Genomic DNA, 8,251 nt, shown 5'->3' with positions numbered 1-8,251 from the left:
CAAAAAAAAAAAAAACACAAAAAAATTTATAAAATCATAAAAAGACCAAAAATATTTGATGTTTCTTGCTTAAGTTTAGTGTCTCATCCTAAGTTTGGTGTCAAATGCATGTTTTTGTTATAATTTTCGAATCCATGCATATATTTCTTTGTTTTGATCTTTGAATTCTATTGACTTGAAGCATTTTGTGTGTCTCATATGCATTCTCATATTGTTAGTGTCAGTAGTACACAAACTGCTAAGTTTGGTGTCTTGCATGCATTGTTATTTGATTCTTGTCACATTTTGATTATTAAAAAAATCCAAAAATATTTTTAATTTGTGTCTTTTCAAGTCAATGATACAAAGAATTGAAGATTCAGAACATACTGCAGAGGAACTACACAGAAAAAGCTGAGCATTCAAAAATGCCCAGTGAAGAAGGCAGACTGGCGTTTAAACGCCAGCCAGGGTACCTGGTTGGGCGTTTAACGCCCAAAAAGGTAGCATTTTGGGCGTTAAACGCCAGAATGTATACCATTCTGGGCGTTTAACGCCAGAATGTATACCATTCTGGGCGTTTAACGCCAGGATGGTGCTAGGGGGAAGATTTTGTTTTCAAATCAATTTTTTTAGTTTTTCAAAATCAAATCTTTTTCAAATCAAATCTTTTCAATCAAATGTTTTCAAAATCAATTTCTTTCCTTTTTAAAAGATACTTACTAACAATTAATGATTTGATTGAACATCTCAAAAATTGTTGCCTTTTCTGTTGAGAAAGGTTTTATGTTTGAATCATATCTTTTCTTGTTAGGCAAGTTATTAATTTTTAAAATCAAATCTTTTTCAAATTGTTTTCAAATCATATCTTTTAAAATTGTTTTCAAATCATATCTTCTCAATCACATCTTTTTAAGACCATAACTTTTCAATCAAATCTTTTTAACCACATCTTTTTTTTTTTTCAAAATAGTTTTCAATCAAATCCTCTTAATTTCTAATTTTAAAATCTTTTTCAAAATCACTTGATTTCTTTTCCACTTTGATTTTCGAAAATCAACTAGTGTTTTTCAAAATGTTTTCAAATCTTTTAATTAATTTTCGAAAAATTACTTCCCTCCTTCTCACATCCTTTTATTTATGGAGTACCACTCCTTCTTAATGCACAATTCGAACCTTATCTAAGTAAAGTTCGAATTCTCCTTCTCCTTCTTCTTTCTATTTCTCTTTTCCTCTGACACCTCAAGGAATCTCTATACTTTGACATAGAGGATTCCACATTTTCTTGTTCTCTTCTCTTTCATATGAGCAGGAGCAGAGACAAAGGCATTCTTGTTGAAGCTGACCCTGAACCTGAAAGGACCTTGAAGAGAAAACTAAGAGAAGCCAAAGCACAACTCTCTTTGGAGGACCTGACCGAATTCTTCAAAGAAGAAGAAGACATGGCAGCCGAAAACAACAATAATGCAAACAATGCAAGGAAGGTGCTTGGTGACTTTACTGCACCTACTCCTGATTTCTATGGGAGAAGCATCTCTATCCCTGCCATTGGAGCAAACAACTTTGAGCTTAAGCCTCAATTAGTTTCTCTAATGCAACAGAATTGCAAGTTCCATGGACTTCCAATGGAAGATCCTCATCAGTTCTTAGCTGAATTCTTGCAAATCTGTGACACAGTCAAGACTAATGGGGTTAACCCTGAGGTCTATAGACTGATGCTATTCCCTTTTGCTGTGAGAGACAGAGCTAGAATATGGTTGGACTCTCAACCTAAAGAAAGCCTGGACTCTTGGGAAAAGCTAGTCAATGCCTTCTTGGCAAAGTTCTTTCCACCACAAAGATGGAGTAAGCTTAGAGTGGAAGTCCAAACCTTCAGACAGAAGGATGGAGAATCCCTCTATGAAGCTTGGGAAAGATACAAACAATTAATCAGAAAATGTCCCTCTGACATGCTTTCTGAATGGAGCATCATAGGTAGTTTCTATGATGGTCTCTCTGAACTATCCAAGATGTCCTTGGATAGCTCTGCTGGAGGATCTCTTCATCTGAAGAAGACGCCTACTGAGGCTCAAGAACTGATTGAAATGGTTACAAATAACCAATTCATGTACACTTCTGAAAGGAATCCTGTGAATAATGGGACTAGTCAGAAGAAAGGAGTTCTTGAAATTGACACTCTGAATGCCATTTTGGCTCAGAATAAAATATTGACTCAACAAGTCAATCTGATTTCTCAAAGTCTGTCTGGAATGCAAAATGCACCAAACAGTACTAAGGATGCTTCATCTGAGGAAGAAGCTTATGATCCTGAGAACCCTTCAGTGGAAGAGGTAAATTACCTGGGAGAACCCTATGGTAACACCTATAATTCTTCATGGAGAAATCACCCAAATCTCTCATGGAAGAATCAAGAGAGACCTCAACAAGGTTTCAATAATAATGGTGGAAGAAACAGGTTTAACAATGGTAAACCTTTTCCATCATCTTCTCAGCAACAGACAGAGAGCTCTAAGCAGAATACCTCTGACTTAGCAACCATGGTCTCTGATCTAATCAAACCACTCAAAGTTTCATGACTGAAACTAGATCCTCCATTAGGAATTTGGAAGGACAAGTGGGTCAGCTGAGCAAGAAAATTACTGAACTTCCCCCAAGCACTCCCCAAGTAACACTGAAGAAAATCCAAAAGGAGAGTGCAAAGCCATAAATATGGCCGAATTCTGGGAGGAAGAAGAGGCAGTGAACGCCACTGAGGAAGGCCTCACTGGACGTCCACTGGCCTCCAATGAGTTCCCCAATGAGGAACCTTGGGAATCTGAGGCTCAAACTGAGACCATAGAGATTCCCTGGACTTACTACTGCCTTTCATGAGCTCTGATGAGTATTCTTCCTCTGAAGAGGATGAGTATGTCACTGAAGAGCAAGTTGCTAAATACCTTGGAGCAATCATGAAGCTAAATGACAGGTTATTTGGAAATGAGACTTGGGAGGATGAACCCCCTTTGCTCACCAAAGAACTGGATAACTTGTCTAGGCAGCAATTGCCTCAAAAGAGGCAGGATCCTGGAAGTTTTCTATACCTTGTACCATAGGCACCATGACCTTCAAGAAGGCCTTGTGACTTAGGGTCAAGTGTAAACCTCATGCCCCTCTCTGTAATGGAGAAATTAGGGATCTTTGAGGTGCAAGCTGCAAAAATCTCACTAGAGATGGCAGACAACTCACGAAAACAAGCCTATGGACTTGTAGAGGATGTTCTGGTTAAGGTTGAAGACCATTACATTCCTACTGATTTCATAGTCCTAGAGACTGGGAAGTGCATGGATGAATCCATCATCCTTGGCAGACCCTTCCTAGCCACAGCAAAGGCTGTGATTGATGTTGATAGAGGAGAGTTGATCATTCAAGTGAATGAAGAATCCTTGGTGTTTAAGGCCCAAGGATATCCCTCTGTCATCATGGAGAAGAAGCATGAAGAGCTTCTCTCAAAACAGAGCCAAACAGAGCCCCCACAGTCAGACTCTAAGTTTGGTGTTGAGAGGCCACAATCAAACTCTAAGTTTGGTGTTGGGAAGTTCCAACACGGTTCTGAGCATCTCTGAGGCTCCATGAGAGTCCTCTGTCAAGCTAATGACAGTAAAGAAGCGCTTGTTGGGAGGCAACCCAATGTTTTATGGTTAACTATTTTCTTTTGTTATTTTATCTTTTTTGTAGGTTGATGATCATAAGAAGTCACAAAAACAATGAAAAAAGCAAAAACAAAATGAAAAACAGGAAGAAAAACAGCACACCCTGGAGGAAGATGCTGCTGGCGTTCAAACGCCAGTCAGCCTAGCAGTTGGGCGTTTAACGCCCAGTCTGGCACCTTCTGGGCGTTTAACGCCAGAAAGGGGCACCAGACTGGCGTTAAACGCCAGTAAAGGGCAAAAACCTGGCGTTAAACGCCAGGAATGGGCACCAGCCCGGCGTTTAACGCCAGAAAAGGCTCAAAACGTGGATTTTGATGCCATTTGGTGCAAGGATGCCTTTTCCTTGACACTACAGGATCTGTGGACCCCACAGGACCCTACCATCACTCTCTCTTCTTCCCCCATTCACCAATCACCTCAACACCTCTTCCCCAAAAAACCCCTCACCTATCAAATCCCATCTTTCTCTTCACCACTCACATCCATCCTTCATAAAACCCCACCAACCTCACCCTTCAAATTCAAACCACTTTCCCTCCCAAACCCACCCTCAAATGGCCGAACCCTCATCCCCCTCTTTCCTATATAAACCCTCTTTACCCCTTCATTTTCCACTACCTAAACACCACTTCTCCACCTCCTTGGCCGAATACACCACCATCTCCCTCTTCCTCATTTCTTTCTTCTTCTACTCTCTTCTTCTTCTTTTGCTCGAGGACGAGCAAACATTTTAAGTTTGGTGTGGTGAAAGCGTTGCTTTTTCGTTTTTCCATAACCATTTATGGCATCCAAGGCCGGAGAAACCTCTAGAAAGAGGAAAGGGAAGGCAAAGGCTTCCACCTCCGAGTCATGGGAGATGGATAGATTCCTCTCAAGGGTGCATCAAGACCACTTCTATGAAGTTGTGGCCTTGAAGAAGGTGATCCCCGAAGTCCCCTTTTCACTCAAAAAGGGTGAATATCCGGAGATCCGCCATGAGATCCGAAGAAGAGGTTGGGAAGTACTTACCAACCCCATTCAACAAGTCGGAATCTTGATGGTTCAAGAGTTCTATGCCAATGCATGGATCACCAAGAACCATGACCAAAGTGTGAACCCGGATCCAAAGAATTATCTTACTATGGTTCGGGGGAAATACTTGGATTTTAGTCCGGAAAGTGTGAGGGTGGCGTTCAACTTGCCTATGATGCAAGGAGATGAGCATCCTTACACTAGAAGGGTCAACTTTGATCAAAGGTTGGACCAAGTCCTCACAGTCATATGTGAAGAGGGCGCACAATGGAAGCAAGATTCATGAGGACAAGCCCATCACTAAGAAAAGGATGGAGTACACAAGAGATCCCACTCATCATGAGATCCCTGAGATTCCTCAAGGGATGCACTTTCCTCCACAAAACTATTGGGAGCAAGTAAACACCTCCCTAGGAGAGTTGAGTTCCAATATGGGACAACTAAGGGTGGAGCACCAAGAACACTCCATTCTCCTCCATGAAATTAGAGAAGAACAAAGAATCATGAGAGAGGAGCAACAAAGGCAAGGAAGAGACATTGAGGAGCTCAAGCACTCCATAGGACCTTCAAAAGCAAGGAAGAGCCGCCATCACTAAGGTGGACCCATTCCTTGATTTCCTTGTTCTTTATTCTTATGTTTTTCGATTTTTATGCTTTATGTTATCCATGCTTGTGCCTTATGATCATTAGTGTCTTAGTGTCTATGCCTTAAAGTTATGAATGTCCTATGAATCCATCACCTTTCTTGAATAAAAATGTGCTTAATTGAAAAAGGAAGAATTGCATGAATTTTGAATTTTATAATAGTTTAATTATTTGATGTGGTGGCAATATTTTGTTCTCTGAATGTATGCTTAAACAGTGCATATGTATCTTGAATTTGTGGTTCATGAATGTTGGCTCTTGAAAGAATGATGAAAAAGGAGACATGTTATTGAGGATCTGAAAAATCAATAAAATGATTCTTGAAGCAAGAAAAAGCATTGCTATTCAAAAAAAAAAAAAAAACCGAAAAAAAAAGAGAAAACGAAAAAAAAATAATAAGAGTTGTGATCCAAGGCAAATAAGAGTGTGCTTAAGAACCCTGGACACCTCTAATTGGGGACTTTAGCAAAGCTAAGTCACAATCTGAAAAGGTTCACCCAATTATGTGTCTGTGGCATGTATGTTTCCGGTGGTAATACTGGAAAGACAGAGTGCTTTGGGCCACAGCCAAGACTCAATAAATAGCTATGTTCAAGAATCATCATACTTTACTAGGAGAATCATTAACACTATCTGGATTCTAAGTTCCTAAAGAAGCCAACCATTCTGAATTTCAAAGGATAGATTGAGATGCCAAAACTGTTCAGAGGCAAAAAGTTAAAAGCCCCGCTCATCTAATTAATACTGATCTTCACAGATGTTTTTGGAATTCATTGCATATTCTCTTCCTTTTATCCTATTTCGATTTTCAGTTGCTTGGGGACAAGCAACAATTTAAGTTTGGTGTTGTGATGAGCGGATGATTTGTATACTTTTTGGCATTGTTTTTAGTATGTTTTTGATATAATCTAGTTAGTTTTTAGTATATTTTTATTAGTTTTTAGTTAAAATTCACTTTTCTGGACTTTACTATGAGTTTGTGTGTTTTTCTGTGATTTCAGGTATTTTCTGGCTGAAATTGAGGGACCTGAGCAAAAATCTGATCCAGAGACCAAAAAGGACTGCAGATGCTGTTGGATTCTGACCTCCCTGCACTCGAAGCGGATTTTCTGGAGCTACAGAAGCCCAATTGGCGAGCTCTCAACGGCGTTGGAAAGTAGACATCCTGGGCTTTCCAGCAATATATGATAGTCTATACTTTGCCCAAGATTTGATGGCCCAAACCGGCGTTCAAAGTCACCTCAAGAAATCCCAGCGTTAAACGCTGGAACTGGCACCTAATTGGGAGTTAAACGCCCAAACTGGCACCAAAGCTGGCGTTTAACTCCAAGGAGAGTCTCTACACGAAATTTCTTCATTGCTCAGCCCAAGCACACACCAAGTGGGCCCGGAAGTGGATTTTTTATGTCATTTACTCATCTATGTACTAGTTTTCTATAAGTAGGACCTTTTACTATTGTATTAGTACACATCTTGGTAGCTATCTTTGAGTTTTATGCTATCTTAGATCATTGGGAGGCTGGCCATTCGGCCATGCCTAGACCTTGTTCTTATGTATTTTCAACGGTGGAGTTTCTACACACCATAGATTAAGGTGTGGAGCTCTGCTGTACCTCGAGTATTAATGCAATTACTATTGTTCTTCCATTTAATTCCGCTTGTTCTTTATCCAAGATATCACTTGTTCTTCAACATGATGAAGGTGATGATTGACGCCCATCACCATTCTCACCCATGAACAAGGTGACTGACAACTATTCTTGTTCTACAAGCATCTGAGGCTTAGTGAATATCTCTTGGATTCTTCGGAATCTTCGTGGTATAGGCAGGACCTGATGGCGGCATTCAAGAGAATCCGGAAGGTCTAAACCTTGTCTGTGGTATTCTGAGTAGGATTCAATGACTGAATGACTGTGACGTGCTTCAAACCTGTAACCTACTGGGCGTTAGTGACAGACGCAAAAGAGTTATTCTATTCCGGTAGGGGAGGGAACCAAACCGGTGATTGGCAGCACTGTGACAGAGTGTGTGCATTAGCTTTCACTGCGCGGATGGGAGGTAGCTGCTGACAACAGTGAGACCCTACACGAGCTTGCCATGGAAAGGAGTAAGAAGGATTGGATGAAGACAGTAGGAAAGCAGAGAGACGGAAGGGAAGGCATCTTCATACACTTGTCTGAAGCTCTTACACCAATGATATACATAAGTATCACTATCCTTAGCTTCTATGTTATTTTCGTTCATCATCATATATATTTGAGTTTGCCTGACTAAGATTTACAAGATGACCATAGCTTGCTTCAATACTAACAATGTCCGTGGGATCGACCCTTACTCACGTAAGGTTTATTACTTGGACGACCCAGTGCACTTGCTGGTTAGTTGTGCGAAGTTGTGTAATGCCATGGTATTGAGCCACCAAGTTCTTGGAGCCATTACCGGGGATTATTTGAGTTGTGAAAAAGTATTGTTCACAATTTCGCGCACCAGTTACAGGTTTGAAGCACATCACGGTCATTCAATCATTGAATCCTACTCAGAATACCACAGACAAGGTTTAGACCTTCCGGATTCTCTTGAATGCCGCCATCAGGTCCTGCCTATACCACGAAGATTCCGATTAAAGAACCCAAGAGATATCTACTCAATCTAAAATAGAACGGAGGTGGTTGTCAGGCACACGTTCATGGTTGAGAACATGATGAGTGTCACAGGTCATCACATTCATCCGGGTTAAGAACAAGTGATATCTTAGAATGGAAGCAAGCATGATTGAATAAGAAACAGTAGTAATTGCATTAATCCATCAAGACACAGCAGAGCTCCTCACCCCCAACCATGGGGTTTAGAGACTCATGCTGTGGAAGAAAATGTGTACAATGTCATAAGGTCACATCCGGTGCTGATTACAATGTAAAAAGGTCCTG

At 40.5% G+C, this 8,251-nt stretch overlaps 1 non-coding gene across 1 annotated transcript; it reads right to left on the bottom strand.

Moving 5' to 3' along the window:
• Positions 1 to 1,826: 1,826 nt before the first annotated feature.
• Positions 1,827 to 1,934, bottom strand: LOC130963771 (small nucleolar RNA R71). Its single transcript, XR_009079891.1, has one exon. It is a non-coding gene; the product is annotated as a small nucleolar RNA R71 (small nucleolar RNA).
• Positions 1,935 to 8,251: the final 6,317 nt, after the last annotated feature.

Source organism: Arachis stenosperma, chromosome 2, assembly GCF_014773155.1.
Source record: "Arachis stenosperma cultivar V10309 chromosome 2, arast.V10309.gnm1.PFL2, whole genome shotgun sequence".
NCBI classification, from domain to species: Eukaryota; Viridiplantae; Streptophyta; class Magnoliopsida; order Fabales; family Fabaceae; genus Arachis; species Arachis stenosperma.
The sequence above is the reverse complement of the archived record's forward strand: the minus strand, read 5'-3'. Positions and strand labels throughout refer to the sequence as shown.